Consider the following 13,991-nt stretch of genomic DNA (forward strand, 5'->3'; position numbering starts at 1 on the left):
TGTTCCTAATGTATCACAGTGTGTATTTCAATGTGTAGTCCTTTGTTCTTTAAGGAGGGGAGTATAAAAACTGAAGTCTAATCACGCCCTCCTCGTTCAGAATTGCCTATCTCTAATATGCTCTGGACCTTGCGCAATTAAACTTCTCTGCTAACCCCTCCGGAATTCGTAAGAGTTCTTTCGTTTTCCACAAGAATACAATAGTCATTGGTCTCATTCAAGAAGGTGATGCATACAGATTGAAGGTTGAACAACTGGCCTTGTGGTGCAGCCAGAACAATCTGGAACTGAACACACTTAAAACTGTAGAGACGAAAGTGGATTTTAGAAGAAGCCCTACTATTCCACTACCTCTTATAATATTAGACAACATAGTATCAACAGTAGAGATTTTCAAGTTTCTGGGTTCTATAATCTCCCAGAATTTGAAATGGACATTAGAACTGTCATTAAAAAGCCCCAACAAAGAATGTTCTTGTATCAGTTCAGGAAGTTCAGACTGCTCCAGGAGCTGTTGATACAGTTCTGCCGAGAAATTATAGAGTCTATCATTTGTACTTGTATAACTGTCTGGTTTGGTAGAGCAACCAAACAGGACAGGTACTGACTTCAGTGGAGAGTTAGGACTGCAGAAAAAACAACTGCAATCATCCTGCCTTCCACTGAGGACCTTATACTGCACAGGTCAGAAAAAGTGCTGAGAAAATATCTACAGACCCATCACATCCTGGACATAAACTGTTTCAACTCTCCCCTCAGGACATCGCTATAAGGCATTACATGCCAAAACAACTAGATACAGTTTTCCCCCCTCATGCCATCACTCTGTTGAACATGTAGTATGGCTATTTTACTATTATCCTTCTCATCTTTTCTACTATCTTATTCTATTAGTATCTTATGATTATATTACTTTGTTGTTTATTTGTGCACTAAGAGCTTATGTACTGGGGACAGATACCTTGTATGTCCAATCACACTTGGCCAATAAAGTGTTCTGTATTGTTGCATTCTGTTCCATTAGCCAATGACCTCAAATTCTATCTACTTAACAGTGAGGTTCCAGTTCTGCTGCCCTCCTAAAAGACCCATTTGCCTAACGATAGAATTCATCCTAAGTACACTAACAAGGGCTTACCCAGCTTTCCCAGATTGGCCGACAAATCAGATCCATAGGATTTCCCACCTTGTAGCTCTCAATTTCTCTAAAAAAATCTTTCTGTTTCCATTGTTCAGAGTTACTTTTTCTTGTAAAGCAGCACCCAATGATCATTGCAATGAACATGGTTCTTCTCCTCAATGTTATTGTAAGGACCCACCTCAGCTAATCACCCAAGAAAACAGAACTCTTGAAACAGGCATTGTCTCAAAAGGAAACTTTTATTAGGGGTTAGTGACAGTAGGGAAGTCAAGATCTGGAGAAAATCCCGCTTAAATGGTATAGTTAAACCAGCAGTATTCCTCCTCCCACCAGAGTCATAATGTCCATTTGAAATCCAGCCAATCCACAGGTGACCCAATGTGCGGATAACTGGCACAGTTGGCATGCATCTCTAGGTCTTCTCCAGTTTCGTTTCTCTGTAAGGGAAACATTCTGATAAGGGAGACACATTCCTTTCTCAAGTGGATAGAGATGGGAGAAAAAAATAGAAAGCGAAAGTTATCCCAAGCGAAAGCAAATATCCCCCCTCCCCCCCAGCAGAATGGCAGGACCCAAAACAAGACCACAAGAGTATATATGCAAGGAAGTATATATGCAAGGTCGACTCACCATGGGGTCTTCTTCGCCTTCTTCGTCGCTGTCATACGGTTCCGGCTCCTCGGCTTGGGGCTTGGCTTTGAGCTCAGTGGGAGGGGAGTTTTCAATGTCTGGACCTTGGCATGCCCAGTTGGTTCTTTCTCTCCCCCCTCTGGGCGCCTTCCGCAGTTTCGCAGCAGCAACTGGCACACTCCTAGGTTGAGGGTGAGGAGGGGGCACTCCACAGCTTGATGACCCATCTGACCACACCGGTAGCACTTGATGGGAGCCCTGGCTGGTACTCGGGAGATGGTGGTGGTGGCAGAGGCTTGGGGACATTGGCCATAAAGGCTTTTCCCTTGGCCACGCAGTGGCATGACTTCATTGGGACGATCCAATTCGATGTCTAGCACCACTGCCATACAGTGGAAATAAGTTGCAATCTAGCCCTTGTTTGAAGTAATTGATTAGTGATCGCTCAGGCCATTGCCTCAATCAATTAGCAGTTTTCCTGAATTCATGGACGTACTCCTTTGCGGAGCGACCTCTCTGCCTCAGGCGGTGGATTTCTTTCTCAGCCATCAGGACTCGGGACTCATCTTTAAACTGACCCCTCAGTTGCTCCATGAATAGATTAATGTCGTTCAATTCAGAAGCCCCCTCATCACGGAGGTTGGTCACCCAGTCAGCAGCTTCCCCCTCCAAATTTGCTACCATAGCACTCACCATCATATCCCCATCCAGGTAGGCATAAGCGTAGCGATCCAAATGAGCCCACACATGATTTAGGAAGAAGGTTAGCTTTTTAGGATCCCCATCGAAAATGGGAGGCAGCTCGAATCTTGGCAGGGCCACCTGCATCTGCTGTTGATCCTGGGTGACTTGCTGGTCTTGGGGACGTGTCCGAATCACTCTCCGGACTTTTCTTGGCTGGGCTTTGGGGCTGACATCCTGAGGCCATGGCCGTGGGCTTGGCCAGGATACAGGGCTCATTATTGCAGCTGGTGGGGGGATGGGTGAAGCAGCACGGGCTCTGGCAGTTGGGCTGGAGCTGTGACAAGGGGGAGGGAGAGAGGGATAAGTTTTGGCATTTCCTCCCACGGCTCCCACCTCCTGGGCAATAGGAATTGTATCCTTTACCTCCAGCTGGCTGAACTTCTTCAGCTGTTCAAGTCTGTGGACTGCTGACTGAAATCTCCATTCTCCGGAGTTGTCCCATCCCATCGAGTCCTTTCCTTTCTTTCCATCTGCAAAGAACCCTGAGATGGTAGCAATAAAAGCTCCTCTCCAGTGGTTACAGGAGTGCTCCTGTTCTGAGGGGCAGCCTCTGCTTGGAAGAGGTCCGCTAAGGCTGTAGCTCCTTCCAGTGGTACCAGTTTCCCAGCCTGGACTAACCTGGTTTTCGGTCAAGCCTCTGCCAGGGACACCTTGTTGGCTGGAGCACCAGTCTGTATTCCGACAGCCTGAGTCCCATTGCCGCTAGCAATGGTTTCAACTTTCTCCTCTATCTTGAGTTTTCACCGGGTCTTTACCACTCTCCCAAAAGTGAATGGGTAGGCAGCCAGGGCCCAGCACCCCGAGAAACAGAGTTTTATGAGATTTGGTTTAATGTCAAGTTTCCGATCGACAGAGTCAAATAAAGCAGAACTCCGAGGCTTGCAAATTCCTCATTGAACATGTTTATTGATACAGAGTATCGGTACTTCAAAAGTGAAACCAAGTCTGAAGAGATGCATAACAATTCCCCAATACAAAGTTAAGAAATCCCACCCCCAAAACAATGCAAGCAACTACGTTTCCCCACTCAGCTTGTTGGTGGGCTTTTCAAGAAACACCCAGCCTGCAGTCTAGGGAGCAGCCGATGACCTTGGTTCCCATGAGAGAAAGTCCAAGAGAGAAAGTCTGTTTTGTCTAGCACAATACCTGGCAAACCCCCTCCCTTCATGCTATGTGGCAACTAAGAATGAGAAAGAAAAAGATGGCTGCAACCATGCTCATTCTAAAGTTGACAAATAGGGAAAGGTCCTACAAATTTAGGGCCTAATTTCTTAGAGGGTTGTAAAGATTGCAAATACTTCATGGAGAGGTATACTCGGTCTCCAATGTTATATGGTTTTTGCTCCACCCTTTATTTATCAGCTTGAGTCTTATAGGTTTCTCTAGCTTCATTCAGAGTTTTCCTGACTACTGGCCAGGTATTTTTAACTGTTTAATCCATTCTTGCAAGGAGGGGATTTCAGGCTCCTGGGTAGGGAATTCAGGCATGGCCACAAATGTTTGACAATTAGCTACTTGAAACAGAGTGAAACCTGTACCGGAGTGCACAGCATTATTATAAGCCACCTCAGCAAATGGTAATAGGTCAGACCAATTCTCCTGCTGATAATTAATGAAGCATCTCAGATATTGTTCTAAAACTGAGTTAAATCTCTCTGTCCATTCATTCGTTTGAGGATGATGGGAAGATAATAACCCTTGACTAGAACCCATCAAGTCCAGAAAAGCTTTCCAGAACTTAGAGATGCATTGAACCCATCTGTCTGAAATTGTATGTTATGGGGCCCCATGAAAGCGATATACGCTCTGCACAAAGAGTTTAGCTAAAGTTTTTGCAGTTGGAATCTTGGGGTATGGAATGAAATGAACTTGTCTAGAAAACAAATCCGTTACAACCCAAATTACAGTGTTTCCACCACTTTCAGGCAATTCCACAATAAAATCCATAGAGATCTGTCTCCAGGGTGCTGATGGATTTGTAGCAGCCCTGGGGATTTCCCCTGCCACCGTTTAGCCACTGCGCATGTGGGGCAGCTGGCTATGTAGCTTTCTATGTCTTTTTTCAATGCAGGCCATCAAAATTGCCTTTTAATGAAATGTAAGGTCTTTACAAATCCAAAATGTCCAGCAGTTTTCAAGTCATACCCTCCTTGCATTACTTTAAGCCTTAAGGCTGCTGGGACATAAAGTTTTTCTCCAATCCATGCTAATCCATCTTTTAACATGCACAGGTTATTGTAGTTTTGAAACCACTCATCGGTCTCTAGCGCAATCTTAAAATTCTGTAACAAAGTCTTTCCAATAGGAGCCACAGGTTTTGACTGGGCTCTGGTGGTTACAGGGGCTGCTAATTGATGAGGATGTAAAAATGGTTTAGCCACCTCTGGTTTCTTACTGTTATATTGTAATCTGGATAATGTGTCAGCTAAAAAATTCTTTCCTCGAGGCAGGTAATGAATAGTGAAATCAAAAGAATGGAAATGTTGGGACCATCTTACCTGTTTAGGGGAGAGCTTCCTGGTGGTTTTCATGGCTTCAAGATTCTTATGATCAGTCCATACTTGAAATGGTATTTTACTCCCTTTTAGGAAGTGCCTCCAAGTGAGGAGAGCCCATCGTACAGCATAGGCCTCCTTCCAAGCTGCCCACCTCTGCTCAGTCTCTGATAATTTCTTAGAGGTGTAAGCACAAGATTGGAATTGTCCTTCTTTATTTCTTTGCAATAAAACCACTCCCACAGCCACATCACTGGCATCCGCTTGAATTATAAATGGTTGTTTTGGATCTGGATGTTTCAAAACCGTCTCCATAGAAAAAAAAGTCTCTTAAGTTTCTCAAATGCTGCTTCACACTCTCCTGTCTATTTTAACGGTTGACTGGACTTTGGCTTATCTCCCCCTCTGTTTTTTAACAAGTTTGTGATTGGGAGGGTGATCAGTGCAAAAGATGGGATGACTTGTCTGTAAAAGTTCGCAAATCCTAGGAAACTTTGGAGCTGTATCCTGGTTTTTGGAGGAGCCCAGTCCAAGACTGCCCTCGCTTTCTCTGGCTCCATCTCTGTTCCCTCGTTGAATGTACGATAGCCCAAGTAATCAATACGATCTTTGTGGAACTCTCACTTTGACAATTTGGCATCCAGTTTGGCAGAGCGCAGCTTTTTTAGTACCACTCTGACCAATTTAATGTATTCATCTTTGGTTTTGGTGGAAATAAGGATATCATCTAGGTAAACCAAAACCCTTTTATACAGGTGATCATGTAGGACCTTGTTAATCAATTGCATGAATACTGCAGGGCCCCTTGTAGCCCAAAAGGGAGAACTTTAAATTGGAAGCAACCAAATGGGCAATTGAAGGCAGTTTTCCATTCACCCCCTTTCTTTATTCGTATACAGTAATAAGCTTCTCTCAAGTCTAACTTGGACATTTTTTTCCCTTTTGATAAGTGCGCTAATATGTCTTTCATTAAAAGTAGTGGATACATGTTTTCCATGCACACAGCGATCAGACTTCTATAATCCACACACAGACGAAGAGAGCCATCTTTCTTTTCTCTGAATCATACAGGGGCTGCTACCCGGGATCTAGCCGGCTCTATAAAACCCCGCTCCAAATTCTTTTTGATGAACTTTCCCAATTCGTCTAACTCCCTGGGAGTCATAGAGTACATTTTTGGTTTTGGCAGTTTCGCCCCTGGGATGATCTCAATAGCACAGTCTGTGGGCTGATGAGGGGGGAGTTCGTCCGCTCTCTGTTTGCTGAATGCTTCAGCCAAATCTTGGTATTCCATTGGGAGGTTTTTCAAGTCTGACTCACTGAGGGTGGAGGCAAAATCATGACATAATCCACATCTCCCACATTTTCTTTAGAAGCGGGCGGGGCTCCTCCCTGTGGGAATTTTAACTGTCCTTCCCTCCAGTTGATCATGGGGTTCCACTTCTTTAACCAAGCCAGTCCCAGAACTAATGACCATTCTATCCCTGGGGCCACAATAAAAGCTAGAGTCTCTGCATGGTCCCCTATGTAAAGATCTGGTGGCAAAGCTGGCGGGTACCCCCCCTGCAACTGAGCCGTCCAATTGGCAGAAAGTAAATGAGATTTTTAGCCTCCTGAGGGGTCTCCCCGTTTCCCCCACTAGTTCTGGGCTAATCATGCTTCGAATACACCCCAAGTCCAGCAAGGCGGCTAGTTTTTTCCCCCCAGGCAAAATAATACATTTATTTCAAACATTTATGTCTTGCTTCCCATTTAAAAGAAATCCAAATACAATAGTTTACCATTAAAATAAAACTGATCTTAGGACCAGAAGTTAAAATTATCATAGTATGGTGCTGAAGAGGTGAGAGAAATCCATAAGTGGGGATAGTCCCTATTGTCAATGCTCACTTTACCAGTCCAAGAATCTGGAAGAGGCTTTCCAAGGAAGATCTCAATATTAGATCAAGTAGCCAAAAAAGAAACCTTGATGGGGAGGGATCAAAGTAAGCATCAGCCAATTATTGTCACTGACACTGTTGTGTCCTGGGCCTGCTGAGGCAATTCAGCAGGCCCAGAAATGTTGCAAATAGTCCCGGGCAACCTAAAAACTGCCCGGGACCAGACTGGTTGGTGCCGGCCTTGCGCGCATGCGCAAAGCGCGAAAAAGGGTGTTTGTGATTGGATGGGTTTGGGAGACTATAAAAGGCCTGTGTGCCTGTTTGTTTGCTGAGTGGTACAGTGGAACGAATAAAGAAAGAACTTGGTTAACAACTTGTGTGTCGCTTCAATGCCGCGAATCCCAATACGTAAAAGTGGCGACGAAGGTGAGATTGCTGCAAAGAAGACGACAATTCGAAGAACCTAGCGTCTACAAAAGAGCTGGAAGCCGGGAAGTCGGCGCCCAGATCTGCACTCACCTGCCAGTACGCAAACGCTGGAGGTGGGCTTGGCAAACGGGCCTCTTCCCAGCCGGAGTTGCAGCGAGGCTAAGAGAAGCTAGAAATGTCGAAGATCGGTCAGTTGTCAGAATTTGACGTGTCTCACCCGGAGCGCTGGAACTCTTACGTGGTCCGGGTGGAAAACTACCTGCGAGTTAACCAGGTTCGAGAAGACGGTTTGAAGGCAGCAACCCTGCTATGCGTCTGTGGGCAGGACACTTTTGATGTGGCTGAAAATTTAGTAGCTCCTGCGCCGCTTGAGTCTGTAACGTACACAGACTTGAAGAATATGCTGAAGGACCATTTTCATCTGAAGCTATCTGTAATTGCGTGGAGGCACGCTTTTGAGCAGAGGGACCAGAAGCCTGGTGAGTCTGCTACGGAATTCATCACTGCCTTGAGACAAGTTGCCAGGACTTGTGAGTTCAAGGACCTGGAAGAACGCTTACGAGACCGATTTGTTTGCTTAGAAGTAGAGAGCTGCAACAAAAAATCTTTGCTAAAGCTGAAGTCACATTCCAAGATGTTTTACACGAAGTTGCAGCAGAAGAAGCAGCAGGCGGCACTGTGAAGGCCTTACGACTCACCAGAAGCGCTACAGCATTCGCCTCCGTCCATCAAGAGGTCGCTCAAGAAGTGCAGGACCCGGATCCAGAAGAAGAGGTGGACAGACTTCACCAGCCTGCAGTACAAAGGCCGCAAGAGAAGCCAGTCAAGACCCCGGCAGCCCTTCAGTGTCTTGGATGCGGAGGATGCCACAAGCGCTCAGACTGCCGGTTCCGCTCCGCCATTTGTCTGGCATGTGGTAAGCAAGGCCACATTGCCATTGTCTGTTTGGGTCGCCAGCAGGTGCAACCTCGGGAAGAATTCCTTCAGAAAGGTACCAGGGTCCCCAGCCAACATAGGGTGGGTTTCTGCGCGTTGCGCAGAAGCATTTTGCGGACAGGGACACATAAGCCCCTTAAGAAGAAGCTTCGCGTTGATGTAAAGCTACAAGGGGTTCCCTTGTTGATGGAGCTGGACACTGGGTCCGCTCTATCGATCATTTCACACAATACCTTTAAAAGGATTTGCAGCAGTAGTGGCCTTCGAGTCAAACTCAGGCCATCGAACTTAATCCTCACGGATTTTCAAAATTCAAGGGTTGAAGTACTTGGAGAAGCTACGCTCAAAGTGCAGCGTAAGGCTTTCCAGGGTCTGTTAGATGTGGTGGTTGTTGGGGGGTGAGCGTACGAGTCTAATTGGACTTGAGTGGTTCGAGGCCTTAGGAATCCAAGTAACTGTCATAAATAGTCTGCAAACTACAGGCCTTGCAGAAGTCTGCAACGAGTTTGCAGATGTGTTTAGCTCAGAGCTTGGGTCCTACAAGGGGCCTCCCATTTCCTTGCGATTAAACCCAGCCATCACACCTGTTAGAATCAAGCCCAGGAGGGTGCCATTCGCCTTAAAGGGCAAGATTGATGCAGAGCTGGATAAGCTGCTCCAGCAGGGCATCTTGGCACTGGTGGACTCAAGTCCATGGGAAAACCCCATTGTGACGCCTTTAAAGGCTAACGGAGAAGTCCGAATTTGTGTAGACTACAAATGCACCCTGAATACAGCCTTGCAACAACACGCATATCCTGTACCGGTAGTGAGTCATATTCTGGCCTCCCTCAAAGGGGGAAAGCTGTTTGCAAAACTTGATTTAGCACAGGCCTATCAACAGTTACCTGTTGACGAAGCAACTGCAGAGGCCCAAACAATAGTGACCCATAGGGGCGCTTTTAAGGTAAAGAGGTTACAATTTGGGGTGAATGTTGCTCCTGGTATATTTCAGAGCATCATGGAGCGCACGCTCAGAGGAATACCTGGGGTTTGCCCCTACTTTGATGTCCTCATTGCAGGGGAGTCATCACAAAATTTGGCAGAGACGTTAAGGGCTGTATTGTTGAGGTTCCACCAAGCGGGCCTCAAATTGAAAAAAGACAAATGCAAGATTGGAGTCACTTCCACAGAATTTTTAGGATTTAGAATAGATGCCCAAGGCATCCACCCTGCAGAATCCAAACTAAAGGCCATTCAGGAGGCCCCAAGTCCCAAGTCTAAAAGTGAGTTTCAGGCTTTCTTGGGACTCCTCAATTTCTATCACGCATTTCTTCCCCATAAGGCTGCAGTGCCTGAGCCATTACACTGTCTCTTAGATAAGCAAGCTCCATGGCAGTGGACTAAAGTCCATGACAAGAGTTTTAAGGAAGTCAAGGCTTTGCTCTCATCAAATGCCATATTAGCGCATTTTAATGAGCAACTGCCTGTGTGCATCGCATGTGATGCATCCCCTTATGGGGTGGGAGCAATACTTAGTCACCTGAAGGCTGATGGGACACAAGTCCCTATAGCCTATTATTCAAGGACTTTGTCATCTGCAGAGCGTAATTACGCTCAGATTGACAGAGAGGCCTTGGCCATAGTGGCTGGTATAAAGAAATTTCATGATTTCTTATATGGCCGCCATTTCACAGTCTGTACAGACCATAAGCCACTGCTGGGTTTGTTTACTACTAACAAACAAATCCCACACATCATTTCCCCACGTATGCTGAGGTGGTCCATTTTCTTGTCAGCATATGACTACACGCTTATTCACAAACCTGGGAAAGAAATGGGCCATGCAGATGGCCTCAGTAGGCTACCTCTCACACAAATCGAGGCAGATCCTGCCCCTGCTGTTAATATTCTCTCCATTCAGGAGCTGCCTGAATCTCCCCTCAATGCTAGGGACGTGGCTGCAGAAACTGCCACTGATCACACACTTACACGCGTGCTGACATGGGTGATGTCAGGATGGCCTGACACGTGTCCAGATGCTGTGTTTCAAAGCTTCTGGCAAAGAAGGCACAAACTGTCTACATTTAAGGGGTGCCTGTTGTGGGGTAGTAGAGTAGTTATCCCAGCCTCACTGAGGTCTAGAGTCTTGTCCTCTCTGCATGAGGGACATCCGGGCATTGTGCGCAAGAAAGCGCTTGCACACAGCCATCTTTGGTGGCCTGGGCTTGATAAAGCTATCGAGGCCCAGGTGCACGGGTGTCAGGTGTGCCAACAGTCACGGCCTGAAATGCCTCAGGCCCCTGTACACAGGTGAGAGGAGACACAAACCCCTTGGTCAAGGATACATTTAGATTATGCTGGGCCCTTTCAGGGGCAATTCTTCCTTATCCTGGTTGATAGCCTCTCTAAGTGGCTAGAGGTTGTCCCTGTCTCCTCCACTACTACTGCTAGGACCATCCAGATGTTGAGAGGAATTTTCGCTACTCATGGACTTCCTGATGTCCTCGTATCTGACAGTGGGCCTCAATTCACTTCTCTTGAGTTCCAGGCTTTCTTACAAGCCAACTTGATCAGGCATGCAACGTCAGCACCCTTCCACCAATGGGCAAGCAGAAAGGATGGTACGCACAACGAAGGACGCACTCAAAAGACTCACGCATGGTAGCTGGCATCACAGGTTAGCTGATTTCCTCCTTGCACACTGCACCACACCATGCACTGCTACAGGGAAGAGCCCAGCGGAACTTCACTGGGGTCGCCGCCTCATCACAAAGTTGGACAGACTGCACCCAGACCGGGTGGCTTCACAGGTGTCACAGTCGCGGGCACCTAGGAGACTTCAGATGGGTGATCCGGTCTGGGCAAGAAACTACGGCCCGGATCATCTTTGGGTCACTGCTGTTGTCTGCAAGGTCTCGGGGCCGCTATCATATGAAGTGACTTTGGGAGATGGCCACATCCTTCGGTGCCACATTGACCAACTGCGTTGGCGGCTGTCCATCCACGTCTCCGCTCCTGGCTCTGCTTCTGGGGGGGAGGGGGACCATGAACAAGCTCACACTTCAGGTCAAACTCTTGGGAAACAGCCTTACAGTGCCAGTGGATTTTCGCAGGTGGCTGTTCATGTCCCAGTGGATGAGCAAGGGCATCCTCAAGGTTCAGCTATTGCTCCGAACAGGAAGTCTACAGATCGGGGGTCATCCCAGGGTTCCGCAAGTGCTCCAAACAGGAATTCTCCTGAGAGGGGGTTTGCCATAGAGGCAGCTCCTGACTCTGGCACCTCGGCCACATACACGGGGGACCGGAACTACTGGGGCACTACTGCAACGCAGGCTACTTCCGATGCTGGTTGCGGGTTCAAGGGACAATGTTCCCAAGAGGAGTCCATTGTGGACTTGGAGAATTCCACTCCACCATTGGGCTTGGGGTTTTCCACCCCTCCGAGGAAACCTGGCTGGGATTCAGAGGATCCAGCCAGTCAGCTGCGGAGTGGGTCACCTGGAATCCGAAGGCATCAAAGTCCTGGTCTATCGAGCTCACCAGATGGGCCGGTAGGCCAGGCACCATTAAGTAGAAGTCCTGGTCTGCCTAGCCTGGCAGGTGAGCTGGCAGACCAGGCACCCTCTCTGACCTTGCGAAGGTCACAAAGGGCTAAGGGCCCTCCCAAGCATCTGGGAGACTATGTGAGGTTTCTGTCATTGCAGAGGGAACCTTGCTAGTCTGTAACAGGATGATGTTGACTAACACCCGGTATAGCGTAATATATACCAATTATGATTTTGTATAACATTTGTTTAAGTTAAACCCATTATTTTATAAAAGTACTCTGCCTGTGTGCAGGCCAGAGTAATTCCACTATTCCCGGTCCTGAAACAAATGTATTGTCTGTATAGTTATGTGTGCTTTATCCAGGGGGGAGGGGTGTTGTGTCCTGGGCCTGCTGAGGCAATTCAGCAGGCCCAGAAATGTTGCAAATAGTCTCGGGCAACCTAAAAGCTGCCCGGGACCAGACTGGTTGGCACCAGCCTTGCGCGCATGCGCAAGGGTGTTTGTGATTGGATGGGTTTGGGAGACTATAAAAGGCCTGCGCGCCTGTTTGTTTGCTGAGTGGTACAGTGGAACGAACAAAGAAAGAACTTGGTTAACAACTTGTGTGTCGCTTCAATGCCGCGAACCCAATACATAAAAGACACCATTCCTACTGATGCAACTGATGCATGAGGAAGTTGACATTCATGCAGGCAATTGCCAATATGGCAGGTAATAAGCACATTTGTCAGCTTGCTATCCTCCATTTCATCAATCGATGCAGCAGGATTCAGTTGAACGTTACGGTTCTTCTTTTGTTTTCCATTCCTCCAGAGGCAACTGGTAACAGCATTTTAAACTTGCGTTTGCAGGTGGTCCAACAGCCAATAGAGCAATATTAACCTATTTCAATTAGACATTTTCTTTGTACAGATAATCCCATTTGTTTTGATTTTGTCATCTTGAGAACTAATTTGAAATGTTGGCTGAGCTGAGCTGCGTTGAGAATCAGTTTGAAAAGTTGGAAGATTCTTAGCAATGTGGCGGTAGTCCTTATATCTTCTCCCCCCCATATATTTATTGATTTTTTAAAACATAGATCATTTAATAGTTGGTAAATAGTGTGTTTGCTGGGTTTACATTTGTAAAGAAAAATCATTAACAATTGGTTTCTATAATCCATAATCTACATAGTACATTTAGTTGATTTCCTCTTTCCCCCAAAATGTCTTCTTTGCAAACCTTGAATTAATACAGTTCTTATTATTTTGATAAATAACAGTTACATATATGATTTTTCCCCAATATTCCTAGAAATAATGATCTTTTTAACCATAATTAAAAATATATTTAATCTTTAAATATTCCATTTAATGTGTCTAGTCATCTAATACTTTAACTCTTATTCAAAACATTTTTTTCTTTTTTATACATTATAATTTCCCTAAATTCAAACACATTCAATTATCTAAAACATTTCCTTCATCTAAGCCAGTGGTGGCGAACCTATGGCACGTGTGCCAGAGGCGGCACTCAGAGCCCTCTCTATGGGCACTCGCGCCATTGCCCCAGTCCCGCCTTCCCCCCACGGCCCCCTCCTCACCAGCAGCCTCCCTTGAGGAGAGTCGCCCCTGAGCGCAGCCCATATGGAGCAACATAGCCAACGTCATGGCAGCCGGGCAGCGGGGACAAGATTTCGCCCTCATGCACCGTCGCGCGTAGTTGATGCTTCAGGGCGCAGGCAGAGGGTGTGGTCACCATGGCACTGCTGGGCAGCCTGGACAATCTGCGGCGGGCTGTGGAGGCAGTGAGTGGCCCTTTGGGCGGGCGGGGTGGGGACAGAGCGGGGTGGGATGGGGCGGGGCAGAGCAGGAACGGGATGGGGGGTGGGGCGGGTTTTGGGTACTTGGTCTCTAAAAGGTTCGCCATCACTGATCTAAGCCATTTCAACAGTATTATATTATTTATATCAAGAAATAAAATAAAAAGGGGGGGGAAGCATACAGTATTATTTAAGAAATTCATCCCTCTGTTCTGTCCCCCGTCCGACCCACACCCCCCAACCAGGCAGCCGAGGCCTGAAAAACTGCTCGGCACAAAGGCAAATGAATTCCTTGGCAGCAACTGCGTAGCTGCCTGCCAAGCCTTTACTGATAAGACACAGCAAACAAAGATAATTCCACAATGACTTGCCAGAGAGCGTGCGACCGAATATCCATCAAAAAT

At 46.8% G+C, this 13,991-nt stretch overlaps 1 pseudogene; it reads left to right on the forward strand.

The window, feature by feature from the left end:
- Positions 1-8,634: 8,634 nt before the first annotated feature.
- On the forward strand, positions 8,635-11,792 carry LOC107301124 (annotated as a pseudogene).
- Positions 11,793-13,991: the final 2,199 nt, after the last annotated feature.

This window comes from Protobothrops mucrosquamatus, unplaced genomic scaffold, assembly GCF_001527695.2.
Source record: "Protobothrops mucrosquamatus isolate PMUCROS unplaced genomic scaffold, P.Mucros_1.0 scaffold_243, whole genome shotgun sequence".
In the NCBI taxonomy this organism is placed as follows: Eukaryota; Metazoa; Chordata; class Lepidosauria; order Squamata; family Viperidae; genus Protobothrops; species Protobothrops mucrosquamatus.